Raw genomic sequence first — 16,029 nt, forward strand, 5'->3', positions numbered from 1 at the left:
GCTTCTTACATGACAGTTGGTATATTAACAAGTGACTTATTTGTGCTCCATGCTGAATGAGTGTAGTGGGAGCGTGTGGACCTCTGGTGTCAGAACCATATTTGTCATTATCTGGAGGTAAAACAGCAGTTTGGTGATTAAAAACAAAATAGAAAATAATTGCTGATTTTATTTGTCTCTACCTTGAGAAAACATGCTTTGGTTTATACATGCCTATTTGTACGTATACATTACATATATATATGCCTAGTGAAAATATGATAGTAAGCATTATTCAACCATTCTTACACAGAATATTATAAATAACATAAAGAGGTGGATTTATAGTCATTTTGCCAATAGCCCACAGTGTCTTTTTGGAAGCCAGCAGGAGACATGGGCATGAAAAGAAGGTGTTCTCCATAAATTAGAGACTGTGACCTGGCAGAGGCTTGAGGAAGTTCAATAGGCAGTGGTGTTACATGGGGTGCCTGGAGCTGTGCTTGCCTATGACATCATTCTGCAGTGTGACAACACTCATGGACCTCACCTGGGTGCAGCAGTGTCTGGCACCTTGTGGGCCAGCACCAGCTCATTATGGGTTATCCTACCCCAAAATATCCTGGGGATGGAAAGTTACGTTCACAGCAAGTTCTCCACCAGTCCCACCAGGTAGTTTGGGACTCATTTCAAAGGTACTTCTACAATTGGTGTCTCCCAGGGTGCTGTAGGCTGTAGGATTCCAGTAAAAGGGCTACATGCTAACAGAGCTCTTCTCTCTGCGAGCTGCGTGGAGCAGAGCAGGCTGCCAGCTCTGTCCCCTGCCAGGTCTCACACTTTGCTCTCAAACTCCCAGCTCGTGGGGTCTGGATGGGGAGAGGTGGCACCGCCATGGCCGTGCCCCACTCTGATGAAGTGTGCAGAAAGGGGTGCAGTGTCAGAGCATGCAGGCTGCTTGGCCAGAGTGCAGGGAGCAAAAATAAATAACCCTTGAGGAGAGCAAGGGGAGACACCTCTGCACATTCCCATTTGCTGGGAAGGGCAATTCTGGCCACAGCTCATAGCATCCTGGGGAGTGGGACCCTTGGGGTGTTGAGAGTAGGTTTGTTAATGGATCTTCTAGGGGTTGATGGATTTAATGGGTGAAGTAAGTCTGCTTTTATTTATTTTATTTTTTTGGCAGCTGCTGCAAGTGGAATTTTATGCATTTTTCTGGCTGTTAGTGCTTGTCTGGGCTATTTAGATGTTGAGGTACACTTGTTTCCTTCGTGGTGGACCTTTTTTAGAGAGCAGCTGGGATGCCTTCTGCAAGGGCACATTATGGTGTACTTCCCTTTATAAAATGTTCCGTGTAACTTTACAAATGAGCTCTGAAATGGCTACTAGTCCCAGGAAGTGTGAATGGTAGTTGATTAGAAGCTCAGCTGTCGATTAGAGAGGTTATAGAGTAAACCATTGTTGTGCATGGTCTACTGACCTCTTAGCTCTGTAACAGTCCTAACAACTGTGAGGGGGGACAACACCTGTGTATATGTATATATATGTGTGAGTGCTGCAGACCTCATTTTCCCTCTCACTTTAGTATTCTCCTCTATTCTGCTCTGACTTTTACTGTTTTTGTCAACTCTGAGGGGTTTAGGTGGCTTTCTGCTGCTGGCTTGAAGTGTATTATACAGATCAGGTCCAGAGGGACAGCCTTGCTCAGCTGTTAGTAGGTCCTGTTCTCTCTCAGGTCACTGAAGGTTTTTTAGTAGACATCCTAACATTCCTCAGTTTGAGGCCTTCAACAGTTCTCAGTGTTTGAGAGCACTTTGCATGGTTTTTTCCTTCTTAATTTCTACAGAAGTTGCTGCTACTGCATCAGCTTTATGTAGTACAGAAACCAAAAGGACCTCCTTCTACTGATGCTCTCCTTACATCTTTTCATTTTTGTAAGAAGCACTCATTTCCTCTGACTTCCATATAAAAATCCAAGAAATGAAATGTTCTGTACAAGGCTGGATGTCAGAAGCTAGAATCTTCTCTAATATAAATCAGTGCAACTCTGCACGTGTAAAGCTTTGCTCTAGGCACAGATCTGGCCGAGAGCAATATTTCATTTTCCTTATAATCTTGCCCTATAATTCAATTCCTCTCAGCCTGTAACACTTTCTCTGCTCTCAGTGAACACCCTCCAGCTTGTTTCTGTCTTTCTCTTCCTTGGTTATCCAGAATAGAGATAGGGTGGATGCTGAAATCTGTCAGCCTCCATCACTGGCGGCTGTCCTGCTGTCCAGGTGAGGCCAGATCAGAGCTCCATCCACACCACCTGTTTTTCCTCTGCCTCCTGACTGCACGGTCTCTGCTGAAGGGAAACAGCTCTCCACAGAATTGCCTTTTCTGCTACCTCATCATCTTGCAAATTCTTATCTAGGGTGAAGTGCAGTTATCCATAAATCTCTTCTTCCTATCAAGACGCCTTTTCTAAGATCGTGAGATGGTTTATAAATACTTGAAGCTGTAGATACTTTTTCTACTACATTTGCTAAATACCAGAATACAGTGCATACTTCCCTGCAGCCTATATAATAATATCAGCTAGCAGTCCCAGTCTGTAGCACACAGCATTTCTTCAGCTGCTTCAGTGAAGGTTAAGAAGGCAGAATCACATCTATAGGGAGTGTTTCAAATCTAATGTCCTTTTCTAATATCACGAATGGTGTAAGACCCAAAAATAAAACTCTACTGACTGTTTTCTCAGTTGGGACACTTTGGAATTTACTTTGAGATTATGATCTTGTTGTGAAATTACAACACTGGAAGATCGCCGTCCCTCTGCTGTTACACCCCACTGAGTGCTACTGATTTTCATAGTTAATCATAAACTCTTACCCTAAGTTAATTGATGTCCTCATTATGTCACATTTAACCGCAGCTTAGGAGAGTCTTTAGCCATTAATTTCTTTTATACCAGTTAGCCCTACAAGCAGCAAGCTTTGGAAATAGTGAAGAAAGGATCTCAGAAACAAATTGACTGTTACTGTTGCCACTGTATCACCAATTAAATACACAAAGATCAGAAGAAAAAGTAATCACCACTCTGTACATTCCTCACTCTGTAAATCTAATGAATGCTCAGTAATTAGCAGCAAACAAGTTACTTCTTACTGCCAACAGTCAAGGAGCTGCATTTGGGGGTTTAGTACCCAATGCCAAAGAACTGAGGTTTTCACATCAAACTTAGGAGTCTCACAGATATCAGTGCTTTAGTGAGAAAGCTTCATATCCTCACTCTACAGCTCCTTTGAAGGACTGAGTGTGCTGAAATTCGAGGATGAGAATATAATTCCCACTCTTTGGGTTGTGAAGATTGAAGGAAAGGTGATATTCTGTTACCTGGAAGGGCATATTTTCAGGTAGGGGATGAGAGAAATGAGATGATTAGGGCTGTGGATATTAAAGGAAGTTACTTCTTGTTTTTAATTAACTTGTTCTTGAGTCTTGGTTCTTTTTTGATTCTTTTCTCATTGCTGTAAACTTGAGTTAGTGAGATGCTTTTCTCTGGTTCCCTCAGTTCTCAGTGCTTTCTGCACCCTTTGCTGGGACAGTCCCTGCAAACCCCTGCTTCAGTGCCACACTCACTGACCCTCTTGCTGAGTGCTTGCTTTTGCTCTTTCCTGTTCCATTCACCTCTTAATCCTAGTTAAAAGCTATTTGAAGGTTTGATCTTTGTAAGTATTTTACCTAAGGCGTGATTCCATCTCAAATCTTAATCCCAATAATCTTGGAAACCAACCTGTCTGACCAACCTAAAAACATCCCCTGTATAACAGGATGACATGGACACTGCAGATCAGTATCCTTACTAACACCTGATGCCTACTCAGGGGAGTCAACTGAGATCCTGGCCCAAGGCTTCCTGGCAGGAAATCCACGTAGTTATTCTGCAGATAGTTAAAACTGCACTTTGAGTTGTTGCATCAGGGCACAGTCTATCACTAATATTATCTTTCAAAATTCCCAGCCTTACATATCATGATGCGTCATGTCTGGTGAAAAGCAATGCATGATTTGACTGACGTGCAGTAGCTGGGGCAAATTTATTAGTCACAATGAGCCCATTAGTCATGTTACGTCTGCCTCAGTGCAGAGAGGCTCCAATGCAAGTACAAGAACTAGCTTCTGTGTATAAAGCACGGTTGAGTAAAAATCTTCCTTTGACAGCAGGCATCTTCAGCTTCAAACCACTTTATGGCTGATACAAGATATTCCGATGAATGTCCTGTGTATCAAGATATTCCCAATAAAATCAACAGAATAGAAAAAATACAATCAATCTTTTAATCTTTTTTGTCAAAGACTGTAGGGAATAGATGTGAACCCAGTGACTTGTGAAAATGACATCATAATGGTTTGAAATGCCTCTCTAAGTCAACTGTCAGTCGCCAGAGTGTGGGCATGGTCAAGAAGAAACCAAGCCGAAATTCATAGGTCAAGCATTCTGTCATAAAGGTGATGTGAAACAACTAAAAGTTGAAATCCAGCCATGGCTGGAAGAGCAGCTTCACTTCTGAAAACACCGTTTGGTGGATCTGAGTCCATTATCCATGAATTTATTTTTTCAGACTTTACCCAGTCTCTGTCTGAACATTAATATTAGCAGGTAGCCAGAGGAATGAGTATTGCAAGTCTACTCGTGAAACGTTTCCATGCTAAATTATCACCATTGTTCAAGAATTGAAGACTCTTCGTTTTTTTAATTGGATTTGTCTGGCTTTGACTTTCAACTGACAATCTGTAACTGGTTGGAAGCTGAACCGTTATCGCATACCAGAGGGTTGAACTTTTCAGACAGTGAAGGGAAGAAAGTTAAGAAGGAAGAGGAGTAGTCAGGATAATTTTTTTTTTTTTACTTTTTTCTTTTTTTTGTTTTGTTTCTGGCAAAAACTCCCACAGCCTTATCACTGAATGGCAGAGATTCATGTAATTTTTCAAGGGCTGCTCAGGACTGGCTGCTCTTGAGGCCAACACCCTGTGATAGGATCTCAGCTTCTGCCTATATGGAGGTTAGCAAGCCATTCCTACAGTCAAATGTTGTGTGGTTTAGTGTCAGGTTCTGCAGTATGGTGATGGTCAGTGTTAAGTTGGATTTGTATTTAGAAACCCCTGCATAGAGGCATTTGAGCAGGACAAAACTTCACCTGGCTCTGTTGATTGCTTTGAAAATCTTTGCAGAAGACATCCCTGCTCCAGCTCCTGGGAAATCTGAAAACTGAGCAATGTAAAATCACCTACCAGCAACACCAGGCTTTTATTCCTTCCAAGTTTTACTCTACCCGGGCTTAAATCCATGTCTTAGATATCTAGGGGCTGAAGAATTCTGATGAGTAGAGGATTCCTATTATCTTCCAGTGGTGTTCTCTAAGTTCGATCTTGCTGCTGTTCGAATCATTGGAAAACCTCTTGTTGATCTGAGTGCTGCTGGATTAAGGCTGCCTGTTGTCCTGGGGAGGGCAGTATTATATGCAGCAGTGTGAACTTTTCCTTTCAAAACTTAATCTTTAGCTCTGCCAACTTGACAGTTCCAAGTCAGCATGACAAGCTCATCCTCTCCCCCTTTTTATGAGGCCATCTGGGAGGATGTTGCTCCCAAAAGCGCTACCTCTGCATCAGCTCCATCATTTCAAGCTGAAAATTCTCGTGCCAAATATAAATGTGGGGAAACATCCCCCTGCAGCTTGTGATAAGTGTCTGAACCAGCCAAAGGAAGGGAGAATCTGCCAGAAAAGCTCTGCAATGTCTGAAGAGGAGAGAACTTGGATCCTCCTGATCTTGGAATGAGGTCCTCTGCAGAGATGGGATGTGTTTTTCTCCCAGAATTTCTTGTTTATCTATTCCGGATCAGTGCCTGGGTGCCGGCTGCTCCTCCCATGTAAGACTCTCCATGTAAGTGAATTGCACTCTGTAAGGCCCAGCATTTTGTTCTAACTTTACAGCCAATGACCAGTTCTAGCTCCTCACTTTGTTTAATGAAGAAAGGTCATTCCTACTTTTGATCCAGTCCCAGTCAGGGCAGGTGATGGAAGTCTTACCTTCCTAAACCTTTCCCAACAGACTTTTTCCAGCTGGCATAGCAGTTACACTGGTGGAGATGCATGCAGTTTAACAGCTTTATTTGTGGAGTATTGACGATGCACCAGTTGAATTATTAGCAGGTATTTTTGCAGTTCATTTTGTTCCTTATTAGTAAGGTTTCCCACCTGGACTTCTGAGGCAGGATATGTTAAGTCTGGCAGATCACTCAGACTCTGTGCACTGTTTCAGATAACAGCTCCTCCGTCTGACTTCACGGATCAAAAATGACGTGTTTTTCTGTGTCAGTTTTAAATCTGAAAACTTGGACTTGTTTCTGAGCCCTGCCAGTGAGATCATTAACCCTCAAACAAAGATGCTTTGTCGGGTGGCGATCAGGGCGCCTTTTCTTTTACTTTCCAAAGTTCCAGTCCTTGATTGGATCCTCACGTTGCCACCATAAATGGAATAACTTATCCTCTTAACCATATTCATATAGGAGGACGATAAGATGACCAGTCATCAGTAGTTCAGTGTTTCTATAACAACACATACACAATTTGGGGTGAATCTAGCTTTCCCTTTACAAAGGGACAAGAAGGTGATTCAGTCTTTTTACTTCCTTTTTCTATTTTCCTTTTGAGTAGTTCTTTAGCCTTCTATAATGCTAGATCTGAGAATCTAACAGACCTTTTGAAATCAAGATTTTGTCAGAGGCCCAAGCTGGCAATAGTTTGGAGACTGAAGGACTACTTCTATTCCATCCAGGCTTTAAATTCACAGAGATTTAAAACTGCCATCAGTAATTGTTCTGAATATGAATCCATATATTGTCCCCATCAGAAATAAATAACCAGTTGGGATGTTCAGGTACCACACATCAATATGGCAGACACAAAGGATTCTGAAATTGCCACGTGACATTCAAAAAACATCAGCGAAGATGAAAAATAATCACAAATATCAGGATTGCCTTTCCCTTTTGGAAAAATACAAATGCATCAGAAATAAAGTAATTTATCCCTCTTCCTTCCTTTCTTCCAAAAACAAAGCCAAAAATCAGCAGTGTAGTCAATTTCACATTTGACAGCATTATTGCATGAATGACAAACTGACAAGTTTTGTCCCTCTTTACTTGTTCCAGCCTCACATTTGCTTGCTAATTCATGCAAAGTTTTTCCAAGTGCTCCATCCTGTAGGATGCTGACTCTCCTGTGAAAAGCAGTTTCTCAACCAACCTATCTCCACCTTCCAACTCAGTCATCTGGCAAAAGAGTGAAATGTTACTGTGGCTCAGGCCAAAGGCTCTGGAAGAAGAGAAGCGTGACACTCATCTGGTATGAATGCTGGCATCCTGATGGCACTCCAACAGCTCTCTGTCCCTCTGCCACCTCTTTTTATTTCATATGATTGCCCAAGAAAACACAGTAGAAAGGCTAAGCAATTACATGTCCTTAATTAGGGAACTATTGACAAATTATTTGCATGGGAGCACTAGTTCACAATGCTTATCATGGCAACCTTTTCTGTTCAAAAGGCACTGCATCCTCCCAGTGGGTTCAGCCCTACGTGTACAGCCCATCAGCACATTCCTGGGGAGGCTTGTGGAGAACCACTTGAAAATGGCCGTAGATAGTCAGTGCCTTTCAGGAATGTGCTAAACAAGCACTCTCCCCTGCTCCCAGGCAGCTGCCTGTCTGGAGAGCCTGGTTTCCAGCCAGGTCATCATGGAGCTGTAGTTCCCTTGACCTGAATGAGATCCTGCCTGACCACTCAAATCTGTAGACATGAAGCAAAAAAATGAGGTACACTTGTCCCAATAGCAGGGACTGACAGCCAACACCAGGCCAACACAGAGGTGTGATCTGATGTCTCATGGCTCACCCTTGCTGTGGGCAATTAGAAACCTTGGTATCTCTTTCTTAGAGATACCGTATCTCCTCCTTATCTTTTCTTTTCCTAAAAGAAAGCATGTCTGAGATGCAGTCCTGATATCCGCACACCTAAGAAGGGTGGATTAGTAATTATACACTGTGTGCTGGTCAACTCCTTCCTTCACACATTTGCTTTTCAAGCTTGTGCCCAGTTTTTTCTAGCAGTGTCTCTCCCATCTTGAATTGTCAGTTGTTCTGGCAGCCCCCTGAACTTTGCCCATTGCTCCCACTTCTCCTGCTCAGGTGCTGGAGATGTACACCTATGTTAGACCAGTCAGCATGTGGCAACGTGAGGCAGAAGGTAACCCTGTGCTGTGCAGGTGGTTCCCATGCCGTCAGTAGTATCTTGGGGAATGGATGGACTCATGCTATATCATGGCCTGTCATTCACATTCATGGCTTGCTTTTTACTAAAGCCCCAAAGTGGTCTTTCACTCATCAGGTCTTATATTTTCTACTTGTGTAGAGAAGGGGCTGCGCAGAAACAATTCTGTAAAATTTTAACGTGTTTAATATTAGTGCTGCATTTCTGTCTTTCCTTTCACACTTTTAGTAAAAAGTCCATATTTGGCCAATAGAAATTCCAGATTCCAGGGTGTTAATGGCAATATTTATTTAGTCATCGATGTCAGCATTTGTTTTTCTAACCTGGTCTTGATCATTAACATCCCATAGATAACAAGGTTGGTCCTAATAGATTGTGGTCCAGACAAAGGAACGTGAAGGCATGATCAATACCTTTCAGTGACAGTTTTAGTCCTAACCTGTGTTTTGTACATGAACCTTCAAAATATTTTAGTGGCCAAGACAAACGTTGTCTGCGCACAGTTATGTTTTTACAGTATTTTAATTCCACTGAAACGGTACAGTAAATATTGATACACTGTTTTGCCTTCAGTATTTTTGGACTGTGGTCAAATTAATTAAATAGTAAATAGCAGAGTGGATATCCCAGCACACTGTCCTATGAAATGCTAAGCAAGATTAGAATGGCTGATAAAAAGAGCTCTATGCTAATGCAAATAAAGGAAGGACACGGTGTTATATCAGTCTTTGTTGGCATTTCCCATGTGGTTTTCTGAAGTGAACATTTACTCTGTGTTCTTTAACAGATGAGAAAGCTTCACGCGGTGAGTGTATGTGCAACATACTTTTATAGCTGTCTTTCCATTCTTGGTGTTTATTTTTGCATTTTTCACTGTGATTCCTCCAATTTACAGTTTTGGTTTTTTTCCTTCTTCTTGCAGAACTTGAAAGAGACACCCGTGGGTTGCTGACCTCTGTCAGTGATGGTGTCTGCGGAGATTGCAGCTGCTATTTATCTGCCTGCACACGGATCACTTCGCAGTTCTCCCAGACAGTCTTCAACCACGCATAGTGGGAGCTGTCCTATTTTCCATGTCGTTGTCCTCATCCCGTTACATCCCGCTGTGCCAACATGCAGAGAACTTCAAGCAGAGGTGATTTCCCTAGATACCAGCTACCTCCTTCATGGCTCCCTTCTCCTGGCCAAGCCACAGGTGTGACCTGCTGAGATAGGAACTGGGAGGGAGGCGGACTTAGGGAACATGACTTAGGACTTGGGACTTCCTGCTGGGCAGCAGCGCTGCGGTCAGCAGTGTGCAAACAGGGCAGAGCGCTGACAGCTGGTGAGCTGCGGCCGCCACAAACGCACTGCTGAGGAAGACAGCAAAACATGTTGTCTGCAGCATCGTGCTTAGTCAGCGTGCTGCGGCCGGCGCTGGAGGCTGTGACAGTAGAACTTCGTGCTTTCTGACCTATTTATTGACTCTGACTCTGCAGGCATCTGCTTTCACAGAGGCTTGTGAATCAAGGAAGCAATAGAAATCCATTGAATTGCATGGCTTGGTTTTCAAAGCTGATGACTTGAGTGCCTCCATTTCTCTTTTGCATTTATCTGTGTATGTCTTCTGTGCTTATCTTGTGCCTTGAGAGGTTACAAAACTCCTGACTGGCTTTGCTTCCCTGAATTCACAGACTGCAGAGGTAAGCCCTTTGTCACCAGCTCCCTACAAGCTTGCTTCTTGCTGTGCATATAGATCCACCACGATTCAGTCCTGAGTGTGACTTGCAGGCAAAACTGGAGACATACTGACACAGAAGAATTAACTGCCTTCTACTGACAGATACTTAAGCTCACATTCATGACATCACAATGTTCCCAAGTATATTTTGTTCACGAAAACAGATTGAAAACTTGACCCAGGCGGACTTTGTAAGAAAGTTTGTTGTCACCAGGATCTGAAAAGAGCTCTCATGGAATGTGAAACAGACTAATACGGAGATGGGAGTCTGTTGGGAGTCTGTAGCAGTAGAGGTTTGAATAATTGCAGCCCATGCATCTTGGCTTATCTGGTTTCTGTAAAGCATGGGATACCTGGAAGGCAAGGTACTCTGCTGAAAGATTACAATAATGTTCACATAGGTAAAAGTAGCAGGACATATATTCTAGTAGATTCTAGTTTTTCTCATGGGTATAGCTTGCTCATGAGCTTTAGGTACGATCCCCTACATAATCCTGCAGGTCTTAGCCCCTCAGAACTCCTCCTGGTACAAATGAGAACCTCCAATCCAACACAGAAGGATTTCACACAGGAGCTTCTTCTCCTTTGTTCAGAGCAAGCAAGGCAAATACTTTTGCAGAGCCTGTTGGAACATGCATGTATTTTTCAGACAGGAACATTAAGCCATTTGACATGGTCTTGTTATTTTCCTCTGGAACACTGGATCTGTCTGTACTCAGTAGTTGGTTTTTTTTAAACTCTCTTTTTCCACAAGAACAAATCCAGGAGAGAGCAGGAGAAGTCCTTCAGCAGAAGGAGGCACAGCCGGGCGCTGGAGTGACCTTGGAGGCTCTGCCTCTGTCATTGCCCTCTCCGACTCCTGATAAACAGCAAGTGAAATGGATTTACAGGCTTGCAGAAATCATTTCATTTTCTCTTGTTTTATCAGCACAGATGGAAAGCAGGCCTGTATCTAATCTCAGTCCAGAATCAGCTGGAGTTGGACTGATAGTGTATGAAGACAGCAAAAGCAGCAGACTTCTAAACTCACTGAGCTGTAGCTTGTGCTGTATGAGCTAGTAGGACAGAGTTTTTCAGTAGTTTATGCTTCAGGAAGATAGAGATCCACAGACATTTATTCTGACATTCCAGTTCTTTAATATACTCCCTAGTCTTGTACCAGATGCTGTATTTGCTGACATTTCTAGTGAAATCACTCCTGGAAATGCTGTCCAGCAGGCCACATCCCTGGGTCCTTCCTCAGCAAGGCACCTGGGCAGTAGTGCAGAACCATCTCACCACCCAGCTCAGTCAGCAGGGTACTCCCACGTGTCCTGCAGTTCCTTGCACAGACGCCTTTTACATTTCTCCCCTTCCCTACTGTTATTCTTTTTCCTTATCCCGAGTTCTTTCTGCAGCATTTGAAAAATGAAAATAGTGAGGCTGACATCGTGCTTTGCAGGCAGCCAACCACACTTCCACACCACTGCCCAGGTATGCGTTCAACCACAACTGGCAGTGTTCTCTGCAGAAAGGAGCTGTTAAGAGTGGTGAAGGACCAGGTCTGAATTGCATTCTTACCTTAGACCGTGGTTCCTGTGATTCAGGGTTAAGTGGAGGGGGATGTCAAGTATACTCATTAAGAGTAAATTGTTAAGTGACACACTTTGTCTTTGAACAGAGTAGCAAGCTGCTGTGGAGCATTCCCATGGAAATATTAAGGGGACACTTTGGATAACGTAGAGATCCTACATATGCTCATTCATTCATGCACAGGAACTCAATTAGCAGGATACCTCTGCAACACAGCCAACACCTCCCCACAGCAAGGGATGGTCTGACACACTGCTGTGTGGATGAAGAATCGAAACCATGCAGAGTAAGGAGAAACACGTGTAAAAGCAGCAAGAAAGGTTGTGAGACAGTGGTGGCTGGCACTCCAGCAGTTGTGGATGACATCAAAACAGCTGAGATGGAGAAGAGCGGCTCTCAGGAGTCTGGCACCCTCAGTCTCTTATAAAACATTAGGCTGTGGGAGCTCAACAGCTCTAGCAGTACTAATAGTGCCAGTACATCAATGATCAATTTGCAAACAAATCTTTCTGATGCTGAGGTTAAAATGACTTCCTTTCAGAAGACTTAGACTTTCACTTCATTTTAAAATGAAAAAAGAACTTCTTTTCTTTTGTAACATCTGCCTCATTTTTCCTCTTTGTTGGTTTTTTTTTCTTATTTATTTTATTTAGTAGAATAGATACTTAATCATAGAATGGCTTGAACTGGAAGAGACCTCAAAGTACCGCCTGACACAACACTTTTTTCCCCTCTGAAGATCCCCAGTTGCTGTAGCATCTCTCCAAGGCTATAACGGACGTTAATGTTTCTGTAAGTCAGTGTTCTCCTTACACAGCTCTGAGTCAGATTTCTGTTGCCTGCTCTAGTTCCTTTCTGGCTTTCAAGGAGCAGATTGGAGCCAAATATCCAGCAGATCTCTCCATCTGATATTCAGTTATGGGGAGAGGAAATATTGAAAATGGTGCAGTCAGGACCAGCAGCACGATGTTAAATGAATGTCAGTTGTTTCTGGAGGCATTTGGAGGCTGTAAACAGGTCTGATTTTACCCAAATTCACTATGTGGTAGAAGAGTATTATTGTATTGCAACAGAACTAGAGTCCCTCTGGGCTAAGAACTTAGAAATGGGGCTGTAGGCTGAGTAGGGGTACCTTCAGGCTTCCAGTACGAGGGCCCTGCATTACTATATGCCATCACTTCAGTCAGTGGTGGTGCACTTGGCCTCATGCTCACATGCCCCATTAAAGTCCAAGAACCAGGGAAGCAGGGCTGACACATTTGGCATTTTCTCTTCTCCTCCTATCTCTCCTCCGAGCAATGGGTTTCAATTGAAAATTTCCTGATTGCGAGCTTTAACACTTTGGTAAAGAAAAATACTCTGTAGTTGATGGTAAGGTCTAGTGGCAGAGTTTCATTCCATTTCATGCCTTTATTCTCATTTCTCTTCTTGCTGCTGGATCCTGCATTAAATTACCTTCATCAGATGTTAAACACGAATCTGGAGCAATCCAGGTCCCTGAAGAGCCTGGTGGGAACTCTGATTCCTTCCTAGCAGCTTCTCACCCCTAATGTGAAATCTGGGAATATTCATTTCCATGCTTCTCCTTTCAAAAACCACAACTTTTTTTCACTACCTGTCAGCAAAATCACATAGCACTCATTTCTGATCTAAATTTCAGAAGTCTCGCCTTAAGACTCAAGGATTACATCAGCAATTAGAGCTTTAGAGACCTTTTGTCTTAAGTGATTATTACTGCAAAGTTTATTCTAAAACTTTATCTAGCCTTACCCAACCCATATACATCTGGACTGCATTCCAGGAATGCCATTCCTTCTCCATTGTTTCTCTTGTGTTTTTATGTAACTATCCGAATCCAGAGATGCACTCACTTTTACATTGTAGACGTGGTTTTAACTGGCACAGCAAACATTTTCCCTCACTTATCTTTTTAAAAAAATATATGTAAGAGATAATCTAATCTTAAATTTAAAGTTTAACACAAATACAGGGATCGATGACAACTTGTGAAACTATTTCACTCTAAGACATGCTAACACGGGTGATAGGACAGAGTACATATTATTTCTCAAATAGGGAAAAATGAATATTTAAGACCTACTTAGAAAGTTCTACATTGCTGTTGACGGCAGCATTGTGTCTGAGGGTGATCAAATAAAGCTCGTTGAATAATTCATTGAGCACACTTTGCAAAACTGTTTGTTTAAATTATTTATCCATTTCTATGTGATAAAACTCAGAGGACTTAACCCTCCCTAAAATACTGCAAATGTTTTACCGTATTTCCAAAACAGAACCACCTTCCTACTGCAATAACACTAGCTGGATGCAATCTATTTCACTTGCTTTCTGTGCAATACCTGATGCTGAAATGAAACACGATCCACCGCTGCCATTTATCACACACATCACCCAAATGAACACTTGGCCCAACTCAGCGATGTAAATGGGTTGTGGAGAAGACTGGGTTCGTCCTGGGAGGGTATAAAGCGAGTGAGCGAACTTCAGGCAGGATTTACATTATCAGAGCTATGCTTCCCATGGGGCAGTGATTGATGAGGGCAACGGGCAGAGACTGAGGAGACAAGCCCCATTTTGCACCTCCAGCTTTGCCTGTGACCTAGGTGACCACTGAATGAACAGAAGTACCCTGGGTGCTCTCAGATGCCGAATAAACAGGCCAGCCTGGATTGGCATCAGGTGCTCATCAAGTGTGTAGGAAGAAGGAGGTAATAGAGGTCCTCTCTTGATGCCCTTCTCTAATTTTCTGGCATTTCTGATGCATATCCAGAGAACTGAGCCCCTGAATGAAAATACAGCATGCCTATGTGGATATTAACAGGGACACACTGCTTATTTAAATCAGTTGAAAATGCCACTGGATGTTCTTGCAAGTGAAAGAGAGGGCTATAAATATTTGCTGCAGAAAGAAGCCAAAATAAAAATTAAATGCTTGAAATCCAGCAAGTTCTTTAATTATATAATGAGCATCATCTTTGCAGTGAAAATTCTGGCATGTGATTTTTTTTCTCTTTCGTTCTCTCTCTCTTTTTTATTTCCAGTTTCAGAATAGCCCCATAATGGTATGAAAGTCCCTTGGTCCTCCTGTCTTGTGTTATACTTTCTTCTCTGGCGACCTGAGGTTTAGTCCCATTAAATGAAGAGAACTCTGCAAACTGCAAGGCCTGTATGAATAAGAGATTTCCAGAAGTATTTAGACATATCTTGATGATGGGAAAATGACATGTAACAATTAGAGTGCTGCCATCTATAAGCAGCCTAGCTTAGCTTTTTTCCTTTGAGTTGATATTTTAATATTTATCTTCCTGACAATTTGATTAGCGTGAGCTTCATTCAGAAAGGGTTGCAAGCCTATCCTTCCCATAGGGCAAGATGAACATCAGAGTATTCAGTCAAAAATACTCATGTTTTATTCAATTTCTATGGAGCTCAATAGCTTACAAATTAATGCAGAAGAGGTTAAATTTTCAGAACTCAAATACTTGTGGTCAGATGTAGCAGCTTGTAAACCTCTCAGTTTGCTCTCTGTCTGACCAGCTTTCCTGCTGCTTCTGCCTATAAACGTTTCCCAGGTTAACTTCCTTTGAATAATTGTCTGGGTGCTCAAAAACTCGATACTGCCTCAAATGTTGGTGTCATATACAACAATGTGCTCCAGGAGATATCTGCACCACGGAGTGGCTCTATATTCCCACTGTCCTCTCATTCAAGTCAGCAGGACTGGGGACTAATTTATAGGTACTACATTGCTGTGGATGACTTTGCCTTTAGGAAAGCAATAGCAGAACTATTTTTTCCTCAAAATTCCTAAAAGATCAATTAATTTCTGTCTTGCCCTTCAGAGCTATGTGGAGTGGGTCTGCAGTATTTTGCTAAGGGATATTTTCTCGTTCTTACTTGCTTCTCATCTTACTTGTGCAGTGGCACACCAAACAGGCTGGAAGGGACCTCAGGAGGTCATTTGGTTCATCCCTCTGCCCAAGGGGAGGATTACTCATCCTCTGTGCTCTGCCAGTGCCTAAAAACCTCCAATAATTGGAACTTCACAGCTTCTCTTGGCAGTCTCATCCAGTGCCAGCTTCTTTATCACTGGAAATTTTTCCTAATGCCTAAGAATGATGTTCCATGATGCATTTTGTGATTATTTCTCCTTGTCCCACAACAAGGGACAAGAATTGTTGTCTTCCCTTCTCGTAGACTTCTTCCATACTTGAAGACTTTCTTTGTCCTTCCCCAGACTAAACAATCCTATAACTTGTCCTTGTGGACTTTGTTTTGAAGACCTTTGGCCATCCCTGTTGTCCTCTGGACTCTCTCCAATGGTCCATATCTTTGTAATGCTAAAATAGGATGAAGCCTCCCAGCCAAGCCTTCCCAGCACTATGAGGAGGGCAATGATTTTTTGTGTGTGCATGTCAGAGACAAGA

The 16,029-nt window shown here is 42.6% G+C and overlaps 1 long non-coding RNA gene across 1 annotated transcript; it reads left to right on the plus strand.

The window, feature by feature from the left end:
- Positions 1–477: 477 nt before the first annotated feature.
- Positions 478–9,826, plus strand: LOC116237542 (uncharacterized). Its single transcript, XR_004168760.2, has 2 exons — positions 478–674; positions 9,212–9,826. It is a non-coding gene; the product is annotated as an uncharacterized LOC116237542 (long non-coding RNA).
- The last annotated feature ends 6,203 nt before the right edge of the window (positions 9,827–16,029 follow it).

This window comes from Phasianus colchicus, chromosome 16 (assembly GCF_987193195.1).
Source record: "Phasianus colchicus chromosome 16, bPhaCol1.hap1.1, whole genome shotgun sequence".
NCBI classification, from domain to species: Eukaryota; Metazoa; Chordata; class Aves; order Galliformes; family Phasianidae; genus Phasianus; species Phasianus colchicus.